Here is a 13,307-nt window from a genome sequence, read left to right as displayed (position 1 = left end):
TCACATGCTATTTTGTCATCTTTGGAAATATGAATACGTGTTGATCTGACCTATTGATACAGCGTAAGAGATTTATTTATATAATATTTATAGAATAAGCCCAGTTTATATTGTTGTATCATTATTTTAATTTACTAGAAATCAAGAGTTCTGAGCACTTTATTTGATGTTCTTCCATCATGTTTATCTAAGTGAAATAAACCTCTTACTTTTTTCCTTCTCTGTGTCTTATCAGGTTAAGTTATCTGATAAGCTTCACCAAACAAACTGAAGAGTCGCGTTTGTTTTATATCCTGAAAGCTTTTTATACAGTTTGGGAATTGTCTAATCCTTGAAGTGAACCATATTTCTTAGCCTTTCGGCTTTTATATTTCTGGTTCAGTTTTAATAATTAAATACCACCTTAGAAAACTGTTTCCATTGAGATGTTCAGATTTATTCACAAGGATCTTTTTATATGGCATTCTCAAGTTTATCATCTCTTCCATATCTGTGATATGTTCTTCTAGTAATTCGAGTTTCATGTTGGATTTTAAGACTAGATTTGCCTGAAATCTGTCTATGAGACATTTCATTCTATAATGAACCAGTGACTTTTTTTTAAATATCGAAATCAAAAATTCCTGCTTTTATTTTTTTCTGCCTTTCCTATATTACCTTTACTGCTGTTTTTGAGCTTAAGTTTAAATATGCAGTTTATTGCTTTGTTCTCTCCAGTTTAAAAAAAAAACAAAACAGCTACTAGCGTCACAAGTAAAACTGCATTTCTTACTCCCCACCCAAAATGAAATTAACATGCTTTTACCATCTATCCCCACTCATTTCCCCGTTTTTCATAACATGATCCAGGATTTCAGACTTAGATGAACTTAACTACTATAGTAATGTTTTTATTAGACATTTTTTCCAAAAATTTGGAAGTTTGCACACTATTTGGACTGGTTTTAGAATAATTAGCATACTTTATTCCCTATTTACTGCTTCTAATGCTTACCAGCCGTGCTACTACGTGACTACTTTTTCACTCTTTTTATTTGGATTCATCCCTCAGTCAAGTGGAAATATTTTCAAGTAACTTTTGTTCATGAAGATACCTATCTGATACATATCTAGGCACATTTGTTTTTCCATTATATAATGTCTGTGGTTCTTTCTTTTCAAAAATAGTGACCAGAAAAAAAGCAACCCCAGATTTTACCACATCTAAGCATTACTCCCATTAACTTCTACCTTCCCACCCCAAGTGCTTTGCAAAGATGGAAACTGAGAGGACTTATTGGCTACAGCCATAGAGAGGAGCTCAGGGATAGAGTGGCCATGGCCTTAGAAGGCGGTCACATCCTGTGGAAGACTTGCGTTTCAGAGATAAGGATACGAGGGTTGAGACTGAGTGAAATCATCCATTCTCCTTCTGCTCCTTGGAGTTTCATCTCTCTTCCTGGTAAAGGAAATTCTTCTTGGCTCCTGGCAAGTCATTGAACTTAATTTTTAGCGCTATTGAAAGTTCAAGTCTTTTTTAGATTTTCTGAGTATTTCAAGGGAAAGGGAAAATCAAGATTGGACAGTAACTTTCTAACACCACACCCTGTAAGTTGTTTTTTAAGTTAAATTGTTATGATTATTGCTATAGGTCTATTATAGACCAGTAGCATAGGTGACTTTTTCCTAGGAAAATTATGGTCTTTTTGCATCCAGTCTTCCTTTTGCCCCTTAAAATTGGCCCAGATTTCTCATCCATGTTCCACTGAAATCATTCTGGAAAAGTAAAAAGCAATTTATATTTTGTGTTTCTGCTACAGGTGGAGACGGATGTTAGCAGTTGGTGGGTGAAGACACTGGAAAGGCTTCAACCATAAAAGTGAGCTGTTTTCATTTTTTTACCACTTGAGTATGAAACATGCTAAAAGATTAATAAATTTGTAATTTAGGTTTGTTAGGTATTTTTGTGTAGGTACCCTCTAAGAGCCAAATTTATATTGTTTTTTTAACTATTTTGTAAGACAGAATAACAAATATTATAACCAGAGGGTGAAATACAAAAGAAAATTCATATTTCAAAGTACATACATGAGGAATAAAAATGGAGTCAGGAAGCGTAAACCATAGTGTGACCCAAATTGGAATCATACCTTCCTGTTGGCGCGCTACTGCTAATGAGTCAGTCTCTTGGTTAATATTTTAAATGCTTTTCATTGGTGAGAAAAGTTCTTCCTGTTCTTTTTAAGTTCCTCTTTTTTCTTTAAGATTTAAAATCTCAATGCAATTTTGCGGTGGTAGTACTTGAAAAACCACAGTGAACAATAAGAGGGAAAGGAAGGAGAGAGATATACCCTTTTTTTAAGGTCTAGGCAGTTATTTTATTCTGTTTCTCCTTTCCTAAGTCCTTTAATTTATCATACTCTGACCACATCATAAGCTATTTGGCAAGACTTGAAATGTTAAACTGACATTATTACTCAATTCCATATCAAATGCTTACTAGAATGGAAGGAATATGTGAAGAAACTCAGTCCTGGTAAGCACAGCATTATCCTTTTACTCATTTATACTTTCAATTCTACACCAGGTCTTTTTTTTTTAACCAAACAGTAAAATAAAAATAACATTAAAGCATAAGTGCAACAAGGGGTTAGAGTCTGCCTTTAACTAGCACAATAATCATGCTTTGTTGGAATTATGAATATTTGATACACTGCATTATTCTTGTTGAGGTACTCAGAGTTATTACAAAGACAAATGGTATTTTAATGGAATAAAGATGTCTTTGCTTGTGTTGGAGTTCAGAGTCCATCGGTATTTTGTTAACTGGTAAAATAGTGGTTTTCTTACTGCAGATCTTCATTACTGGCAAGAAAGTCCTAGAAGTTCTTTTGTCTAATGTATGACTAGAATGCTGAGTAGCTTAAAAATCAAGAGTCTGAGGTCCAGAGCTGACTTACCCATTACGCACAGTGCCTGGGGCCATGATGCTTTTAGTGGCCCATGAAAATGTTTTAATTTTAATTCTTTCCCCAAAAATAAATAGAAAAATAGTGAATATATAATAATGAACCCAGCCTGGATTATATTTTTCTTTATACCAAGGCAGTCATAAAATGTAATTTTTAATATTCTTTTTTATGGAGGAAGGGGCCTCAGAGCCCAAGAAAATCGTCATGTGCCCCTACCTGGATCGCAGTCGGGCACACTCTATATATGTGACAGATTCAGTCATTTGAACGCTTTTTTTTTTTCTTTTTTTGAAGTGGAATAATCATTTCTTTTTCAGAAATGATTACCTTCTCTGGAAATGCGTATATAGACTTGTCTGCTCACCAGAGAGATACATGGTTCGTCTCCAAAGAAAGAAATGGCATCTTGTTAGGTTAGATAGCTGTGGTTATTCGTGATGTTTTCTTAGAATAAAAGAAATATTTTCTCTCCTGAGAGACCCACTGATATTCTGTTTGCTTTGTAATATGATACGCAAAATAAGGGAAGGGGAAGCGGGACTAGCTCAGGATTCTTTGGTCCCATTTTGGACAAGCATTTTTGCCTGAGAAGTGTGTGTTCCATGAGAACAGTGGCGACCCCTGCTCCTTGCTGCTGTGGGCATGTGGACTTTAGTTCTTAGATCTTCCGTGGTTGCTGATCTGTGTTACTGAGTACATGACATTTTCAATTACCGTGACCGATCCGGTTTTGTTTGTTTCTGAAGCCATGATCTAGTGTTGGAGAAAATAGCTTTGTCAGTCTTCAACTGCAGTGACCAGATAAGAATATCTTATAAAAGTCACTTGTTCATTTAAAGTAAGTGTGTTGAATGTCTGATGAACTTCTTTTTCAAAATTGGTACCCACTCAAATATAAACTCCCTCAGAGCCAGGTCTTTGCATGTTTTGCTTGTTGCTATATACCCTAGAAAAAGCCAGACATAAGGGAAGCTCAAATGTTTGCTGAAAGAATGAATGAGCTAATTTCCTTTTTTAGAAAAGTCATGTTTCCCCCTCCCGAGAACTAGGGCTCCAGGCCTCTGGTTTGAGGTAACAACCGTGGAGATCGGATACTGGAAGGGCCACATCTCCAGTGCCTGGAGGGGTGGGTGACCCTTCAGTGGTCAGCCTCCATCTCGAGACTCAGTTTACCCTTTCACAAAAATAGCTGGGTTAGAAGGAGCTTTTTTACTTTTCTAGAACTTTTTTTTCACCGTGCCGTGAGGCTTATTGGATCTTAGTGCCCCGACCAGGGATCAAACCCATGCCCCCTGCAGTGGAAGCTTGGAATCCTAACCACTCGACTGCCAGGGAATTCCCTTCTAGAACTTCTTAAAACAACAACAGGAAAGGTATTCTGATGACCTTCTCCACCTTGGTGCCCCCCTAGACTCCCCTCACCCCATACTATTCTCAGGCTGGTCCAGGCCACCCCACGCTCCTTCTTCCTAGCCCTCCAAAAGGAAAAAGTACCCCTGTATTTCTAAAACAATTGTTTATTTTAAATGTAAATACATATAATTAAATTGATAACCCCCCCCAAATCATGTTATACTTCTGGAGTGTTCTGAAATTGTTTGGGGTATATAAGTGAACCGCAAAACTTCTAGTTCTCAGACTAGCAAATATCTGGGCATGTACACAAAAATGTATATGGTACATCAGTATAAAATAATAATCTACCAGTTTGTTACCCACAAGCTATAGATAAGAACTGTTCTCTCCAGGGTAGTAGACCAATAGATGCCATTGGGTACCAGTTGATCAAATTAAGCTAGGAAAACAAGAGAATTCTAGGGAGAAGCGCCGCTCTCTCCAGCTAATTTTTGAAAAATCAGAGGAGTATAGGCCTACTTTTCACAGTTTTTGACCCCAAAGGAATTAGAATGCATTATTTTCTCTTGGTATGATGTGTGTGTGTGTGTGTGTGTGCGTGCGTGTGTGTGTTTGTGTTATTCAGCTTCAAGACTATATCTTTGATGAAAACTATTACATATAGAATGGATAAACAGCAAGGTCCTGCTGTATAGCACAGGGAACTATGTTCAATATCCTGAGGTAAACTGTAATGGAAAAGAATATGAAAAAGGATGTTTATGCATATGAATAACTGAATCACTTTGCTGTACAGCAGAAATTCACACAGCATTGTAAATCAACTATACATTAATAAAATAATTTTTTAAAAAGCCTGCATCTTTGAAATACCACCAAAAAGGTATGTGTGTACCCATACTCATATAAACATATTTTTTTCCTGAATAAACATTCCCATACATTTTATTCTTGGTGTCTTTTTGTCCAGGGATTCACCTGCCCTGGTTCTTTGAGGAAAGTGCATCAGGGGTGGAGTTTAGGAGCACACAGCCTAGAGCTGCCCGAGTATCTGAGAGATGCCACTTAAATGTTCCAAGGTACACACCAGGCACCGGGGTGCTCGGGGCATCCTTTACAGTTCTTGCTAGCATTTTCTGACCCCTACCATGTGGTCATGCTCTTCTCTGGAGGGAATAAACATCACTCTGGCATCTTCCATCCCTAGCTGAGGACTCTCACGGCCCTTTCATGAGCAATTGCAGGAGGCCCACATGCTCTGTGGTACCTCAAAAGTCTTAAAGCTGAAGGCTTTGTGGGGTTGCAATACTGTGGCTTATTACCCTTAAGACTTACAAACAATGCAATGAAGTATGCTCAGTGAGGAATCAACACTGCCCAGCCCTTTACATATCCTGTAAGTGACCTTGCCACTGTGTTCCAGGAAGTGTTTTACTTAAGGCTGATAGATTTATTGGAAGGCAGCTAATAGAAGAGTTATCGGTGGCTACAGCATAAATGATTGACATTGTGAATAAATAACTAATTATATTGCACTAGACATTGCTAATAATATACCCATCTGGTGCAATTCTTGGCACTAAGCTAGAGGACAGGGACTTAATGCAGTGGGATCTTTAAAAAGTCATTGAGATGCTTTCCATCAGTTTTCTTCCATTGCAAAATCCCTTGATTATCTCTTAACATGGAGCTGTCATGAAAATAATTTTTAAAGGATAATCGAAAATTAAAAGTGTTATAATAACTAAATGTAGTGGTTACAAAAATATAGCACAAAATTACACGTTCAGAAAGACGTACAGATTTGGCTTTCTGAGTATGGGCACCTCTCCTTTTGGGCTTCCCTGGTGGCTCAGTGGTTGAGAGTCCGCCTGCCGATGCAGGGGACACGGGTTCGTGTCCCGGTCCGGGAGGATCCCACATGCCACGGAGTGGCTGGGCCCGTGAGCCATGGCCACTGAGCCTGCACGTCCGGAGCCTGTGCTCCACAGCGGGAGAGGCCACAACAGTGAGAGGCCCGCGTACCACAAAAAAAAAAAAAAAGTCTCCTTTTAAAGAGTTCCGGAGATGGGTTGCATAACAGTGTGAATGTACTTAACACTACGGAACTGTACGCTTAAAAATATATGTATTTTACCACAATTAAAATTAAAAAAATTTTTTTTAATATCTTCTGGAAGTTTGCATACCTTAAGCTGGTATAAAGACTAGACACCGTTTGGTGGGGGGGAGGGGTGAAGGAGGAAAACTTCTTCATTGTAGATCCTTCATTGTATCTGGGAAAGGTATGAGGGGAAGTCCCCAACTATTTTTGAGAGAAAAAGGACATAAGTTTAAAAAAAAAAAAAAAAAAGGTACTTGTTTTCTCATGAAGGGATGACCTTTGGAATAAGGAACTAGTTCCCGTTCCTGGCATTGAGTATAAGAGGATTCTCAGGACAGTATGTTCTCAATTTTGTGGAATTATGGTAATAGGTTTCTGTCAAAAACAAGGACGGGGAGGGGGGCTTCATGGTCAAATAAGTTTGGGATTTAAGCAAGGTTAATGATTACTTTTTCTGCAGAGCCTTTACTATGCTGCCTTGAACTGTACGTCTTCAACAAGGAAGTGTTACAGGCAAGGTTCTCAGACTTATTGAAATGAAATTCCTCCTCCCTCCCCAAAGCCCCCTTCCCCACCTGCTAGTTTTTTGACCTATTACTGTGCTGCTCTGTGGAAGATGGCTTGGTAAATGCCAATGTAATATGGAAAGAGGAAGTGACCAGCACAAACACAGAAATGGGTTATGGGAAGAAATATAGACGAATTGAAGCCCTAATTGTGACGTGTCTCGGTAGAGGAACCGAACAGGACATTTGGAGGATAAAACTCTATACAGTGACTCCAAGAGCTCCATCTGGATAACCAGTAATGGAACCAGCCCTGAGTTTGATGGTGAGGGATTCCCTCCCATTTTGCTCTCCCCTCAGACTGACCTGTATGTTCCATGCATGCAGCTTGTGAAGCATCTTGAAGCGTTCGGCTAAGCCACTGGCAAAGGGATCAGGGATCAGCAAAGGGTGACGTTCAGTGTTCTGAAATCCTACTGTGGAAGAAAGTTTCCTTAAACCTTTTTCTATTAAACTGCCTCCAACTTAATAACATTTGACAGATTCTGAGGGACTCCTTATTGGAAAGAGGTAGCATAAAATTACTTAGCATAGGTTGTTATTGATACATCATGAAAAGTGATCTGTTTTCGAATGATCGTTTTATAAATGAATGTCTACTTTGTGTAAAGCAGTAAGTATTGTGAGGGATGCAAAGGCAAGAAGACAAGGCTTCTGTCCTTGGGAAGGTTGTAAAGTATGCCAGAGAAGGTAAAACACATCTAACAAGTAACCTTTCTGTGAAGCAGTATGTGATAAAAAAAAAAAAAAAAGTGGTAACAGAAACTTAGAGTACCAAAGGACCTAGAAATATGATCCAAAGAGATGTACTTCCCATATAAATTATTCACTTGTGAATGTCCCATGTCTTGAAAATAATGCTTATTTTCTGTTGGGTACAAAGTTATCGATTAAATCAAAATCATTTAACTGTTATTCAGATTATCAGTATCCTTACTTAACTTTTGCTCCATTTGACCTGTCATTTTCTGAGGGAGCTGTTTTGGAACTTAATTGTGTTGAGTGGATTGTTAATTTTTTCTTTTAGTTCTATCAGTTTTTCCTTTGTATATTTCAAAGCTGTACTTTAGATACACAGAGGCTAATAAGTTATTCACTTGTTATGTAGCTAGGTGCAAGATAATTGTTGTGTTTTGGAAACCAGATAGAATATCCAATCCCCATGAAGTATGGGCTCGCAGAGGGTTTTTGAAGGTCTCATGTTTTTAACATCTGCCGCTGATGATGAACCTTGGATAGACCTGCCCAGGGCTTGCAAAGGGACCATCTAATAGACACGGAAAGGCCGTCCCTTAAAATGTCAGAAGAACCAGATGAGTCCAGTGGTGCCAGATCTGCTTTTGGCAGCTGTAGATAATGAATCTAGTGTCTGGAACAGACAGTTCGTTGTAATATCTGAGAAACTTGGAGAAGCACTGGACCAGATTCACCAAGCTTAGGAAGTCCGTACAACAGAATTATCCACCATAGCTTTAGGTAAGCAAGGCCTGTATTCATGTTGACTGAATAAAGCTGACATCCCCTCCGCCTCTGTCTTGGCCCCTTGCTTCCTGTCTCATTTCAGATCCCAACTATTGCTGTTTCAGCTGCATTTTCCAAGGTATGCATAATTTTAAAATCTGTGTTTTATTGCCTTACACCATCATGACTTTCCTATGCCATAAGGAAAGCCTGTTCTGGAGAGGCAGATTACATTTGTGATAAAGGCTTTCTAGAGTTAAGTCAGGTATTAAAGCAATCATTGTGTTTTAAATTGAAAGACGGGAGTTGCAATTGATCTTAAGTCCTGTATTAAGTAGAGTATTTTCTTTTAATATTCTTTGTCTTAAAAAATGTGGAATTGGATTTCTTAAAATGTTGTAACTTCATATATATTCCTTTGATTTCTAAAGCATAGTCATTCAAAGATAAACAGAGTTTAGCAATTTCACAAGTCCTCATAAATGGAATATTATAGCAACCAGGCTCTTAGGCAAATGATCACCAAATCCTTTTTTTTTCTGGTCTCTCTTTTGTTTCTAAACTCTCCGTCTCATTTCTAACTCTTTTCTGAGTGTTTTCAGTTGGGGATCTCCCAGTTACCTCTAAGGCCACTTATTCCTAAAACTACCTTTTAACTCCTATTTGAGGAAAATAAAGATACTTTTGTGCAGGCTTATCATTTCACGTGCACATTTGACATCTTTCTCCCTTCCTCCCCCACCCCCCACCTCCACCCCTGATAGCTAATTTGTCACTAGATCTCCCTAAATTTACTTCTCTATCTGTCTCAGCCCTTCTTTTCCATTTCCACAGACTTCAGAGAAGGGAAAGGTGAATATCTGAATGTTTGCCACATGCTACACATTATATGCTTTTTCTTATTTCATCCTTTTAGCTTTGTGCAGTTATCATCATGAATTGGGCTTCAAGGTTAGGAGACTGAAATTCTCAGAAATTTAAGTCATTGCCCGAAGTCTCACAACCAGTAGTTTTAAGAAACAGGATGAGTTATAAATACCCAAGTACAAGTACAAGTCCACCATCTTCTTTGCTGCCCTGGAATGTGGGATACCGCCTGCAGCTCAGCCATGCCACGTACCTCTGTGGTACCGCATCGGGGCAGAAGAACCAGATTCTCTTTCTCTATGGTTTTTCCAAATTCGTGAACCTCCAGTTCATGCTGCCCACCAGCCTGGTCCACGCACAGGGCTGGGTTAATTATGTCAGGTGTCTAGTCTAAAATTCACAGGGATACATTGTTCCTTGCTCCATAAGCTCTGACCTATTTTTGCTTTTCATCTTGAAGTCAACTGTTCTAGGAAAGTCTATTTTTTGCCACCCAGAACCGTCTCCACTCCTTGGAGTTGTCATGAGGGAAACACCGTGGGTTCTGGGGTCAGTTGGACCTGGGCGGCTCATCTCCTTCCTGGGAGGCCTCAGGCACATTTTCTGCCATCCTCAGCTATAAAGTCATGACGATAAACTCACTACAGTCTAGCTGTGGGTCCAGAGAGTGCACGTACAATGCCAGCTGTGGTGAGAGCCTGGCAGGCTCTCAAATGGAGCTGGAGGGTGATCGCAGTAATACTATTATCGAGACCTTATCTATCCTCTTAAACTCAGTTCAGGTTCCTCCTCCTTCATAAATGACTCCAGCCTGATTCTATCTGCTTCCTCGTATATAAGTTAGCTTCAGAACAATTTTTTTAGCAATTTTAATTTTGTAGTGCCTCTTGACACTGCTTTGTGGTCTTAAAAATCCTTCTTGAGTGTTGTTAGTTCCTGCTCTAATGGACTAAAAGTTCAAAGGCAGGACTAGGTCTTATGCATATGATCTATAGCCTGGTGCCTGATGTGTAACTAACTATTCACAGACTCTTTGGATTCAAACTTAAGAAGGTTCACATATATTCAGATGGAATCAGTAGCCTGCGCGTTGGTTTTAAGTACAGAGGGTTCCCAGGTAAATGTCTTCATGTAGCATGATTAGCCCAAATTTCTTTGTTCATAGTTCTGAATGTGAAGAATATTGCAGAGTAAACTTTGAAACTCCAAGAAATCTTACTATCCAGTATTTCTCACAAAACTGCCTTTTAAGCCCTGGGCAATCTTAAAACATGGCTGTATATACACTCATGTTTTATTTTCTTGGAGTACCTCCAAGATAGGAAATATTCTAATTGTCTTCATAACTATTATTTTCTAGGCCTAAATTTTTTTCTTGGGCAGATTTTCATTTTTCTTCTTTGCCTCTTCAGTCCAGGTAACTTTTTCTCCCCTCCCCTCCTGGCCAGGTTTTCCGCTGGGACAGTCTGGTGGGGAGGATGTTGCTATAAAAAATAAGCCTGAGGAAGAGTCAGAGAAGAAATCGTTTAGAGATAAAAATGTGGTGGCACTTTTAAACTGAAGGGACCATTTTGTTCATGATGGGTCTTCTATTTTTATTTTATTATTATTTTTTTAATTAAAAAATTCTCTTTATTTGAAAGACACAGAAGAAAATAAGATAATTCACAAGCTGGGAGAAAATATAATATACATATATGATAAAAATATATAAAGAGGGCTTCCCTGGTGGTGCAGTGGTTGAGAGTCCGCCTGCCGATGCAGGGGACACGGGTTTGTGCCGCGGTCCGGGAAGATCCCACATGCCGCGAAGCGGCTGGGCCCGTGAGCCATGGCCGCTGAGCCTGCACGTCCGGAACCTGTGCTCTGCAACGGGAGAGGCCACAACAGTGCAAGGCCTGCGTACCACATAAAAAAAAAAAAAAAAAAAAAAATATATATATATATATATATATAGAACTCTAAAAACACAATAATAACAAAACATCATTAAAAATTAATAAAAGATTTGAACAGATACTTCACTAAAAATGAGATCCAGTTGGCAAATAAGCAAATGAAAGATGATCAACATCATCATTTATTAGGGAAATTCTTATTAAAATCACAATTAGGTCCCAGTTATTTGAATGCTGGTGTGGATACAGGGCATTGTACACTGCTGGTGAAAATGCAAAATGCTTCAGCCATTTTGGAAAACACTTTAGTAGTTTCTTATTAAGTTTAATATAAACTACCATACAACTCATCAATCTCTCAGATATTTACTCAAGTGAAATGAAGATATAAATCCATACAAAAACCTGTATATGGATGTTTAGAGTAGATATATTTATTAACAATTGCCAAAAAAGTGGAAAAAACAAAAGAAAACAAATATTCATCAGCTGGTGAATGGATAAACAAACTATGCTACATTTGCTCAATGGAAGACCGCTCAGCAATAGAAAGCAACGAAATACAGGTATTTTTGGCAACATACATGAATCTCAAAGGCACTAGACTAAGTAAAAGAAGCCAGATTCATATACAGATTACATATTGTATAATTATATTTATATTACATTATCACAAAGGCAAAACTACAGGGATAGAGAACAGCATTACCAGGGGATGGGGCTAAGGATAGGGAATTGACTATGAAAGGGAACATGGGAACTCTTTGGTGCAATGGGAAACTTCTATATCTTGATAACTTGACAGTAAAGGAGGTTACAAAATTGTATGCCTTGTCAAAATTCACAGAAAGGCACAGCTAAAATGGTGGATTTTGTTGTATACAAATTGTACTTAAATAAAATTGGCTAAAAAGTAATCTGTGAGTGGAATGAGATTGAGTGGGGAAAGTTATGAAACAAGGTTGGCCATCAGTTGATCATTGTAGAAGGTAGATGAAAGGATGCATCATTATTCTGCTCTGTCTACATTTATATGTTTATATATATAGTTTTTTAAATAAAATCTGCAAATACAGTTTAGTCTTAAGGAACTGTGTTTTAAATTAATGATAAAAATAACAGGGGGGATTCCCTGGTGGCGCAGTGGTTGAGAGTCCGCCTGCTGATACAGGGGACATGGGTTCGTGCCCCAGTCCGGGAAGATCCCACATGCCGCAGAGCGGCTAGGCCCGTGAGCCATAGGCCCGCGTACCGCAAAAAAAATAAATAAAAAATAACAGGGAAGTACAGTACAAGTCAATTTACTGAAAATAGTTAATGACAAATAAAGAATTACCATTAAGAATTATAGGTAGATATAAGTTGTAATGATGGGTCTTTTAGCTTTATTTAATCACCCCGTATTCAGAGCCAGTTTTTAAAACTCCATACTTTATCATTTTAACTGGAGGTTTGGGGACCCTCTCTTTCAACAACATAAGTATTGGCAAAATAATCATTTGAAACACGTTGTAGCCAAGTTTCACCTGCCAAGGTGTGTGTTCCATCCTAAATTCACATTTAAATGCATTTGCAAAGTCTATTTCTAAACAAAATGCAGATTACTAATTTTGGCAATATTTTGCCTATATGGAGAAGTTATTTATTAAAATGTTTACTTAAGAAAAAAAGTCTCCTTTGTCTTCAGGCTTAAAGTTGTGAAATTGAACTGCATGAGAGCCTTTGGAAGAACCCTTCCCAGGGGAATGGGCTTCTTCCTTCTTGGGGTCAAGGTGAGGGGGTGAAGAGTTGGGAACCACATCCCCCAGCTGTGGAACACCCGGCTCGGTGCATTAATTCTCTGCTCTGTGCCCACCTCTCCCTTGTCCGTCCAGGAGGCGATGCTAGATAAAACCCCAGAAGGTGTAGAGGCGCCGGCTGACTCAGCACGCACCACCACTGGGATCTGGGAAGATCTCTCTCTTAGGAAAAGGAACTTTGCAAAGAAAAATTTCAAAACTTCAACAATTTTCAAGAATATTTGAACATTCAAGACTAGGATTCTGTAGGGAAAGACTGGGACGTAATAAGGGTTCCGTCAGTAACACCATGAGTATACACAGCA

The 13,307-nt window shown here is 38.6% G+C and overlaps 1 protein-coding gene across 2 annotated transcripts in view; it reads left to right on the top strand.

The window, feature by feature from the left end:
- Window positions 1-13,307, top strand: part of PLEKHG1 (pleckstrin homology and RhoGEF domain containing G1) — a 221,316-nt gene that overhangs the window by 56,380 nt on the left and 151,629 nt on the right. For both annotated transcript variants that reach the window (XM_027083419.1, XM_027083432.1), the window contains exon 2: window positions 1,800-1,858. The gene's annotated coding sequence lies outside the window, so the exon portion shown is untranslated. The remainder of the gene's footprint in view (window positions 1-1,799; window positions 1,859-13,307) is intronic.

Source organism: Aethalodelphis obliquidens, unplaced genomic scaffold, assembly GCF_003676395.1.
Source record: "Aethalodelphis obliquidens isolate GAN/ISIS:26980383/991018 unplaced genomic scaffold, ASM367639v1 scaffold3, whole genome shotgun sequence".
In the NCBI taxonomy this organism is placed as follows: Eukaryota; Metazoa; Chordata; class Mammalia; order Artiodactyla; family Delphinidae; genus Aethalodelphis; species Aethalodelphis obliquidens.
Note: the sequence above shows the minus strand (reverse complement) of the source record. Positions and strands in the feature narration are given on the sequence as shown.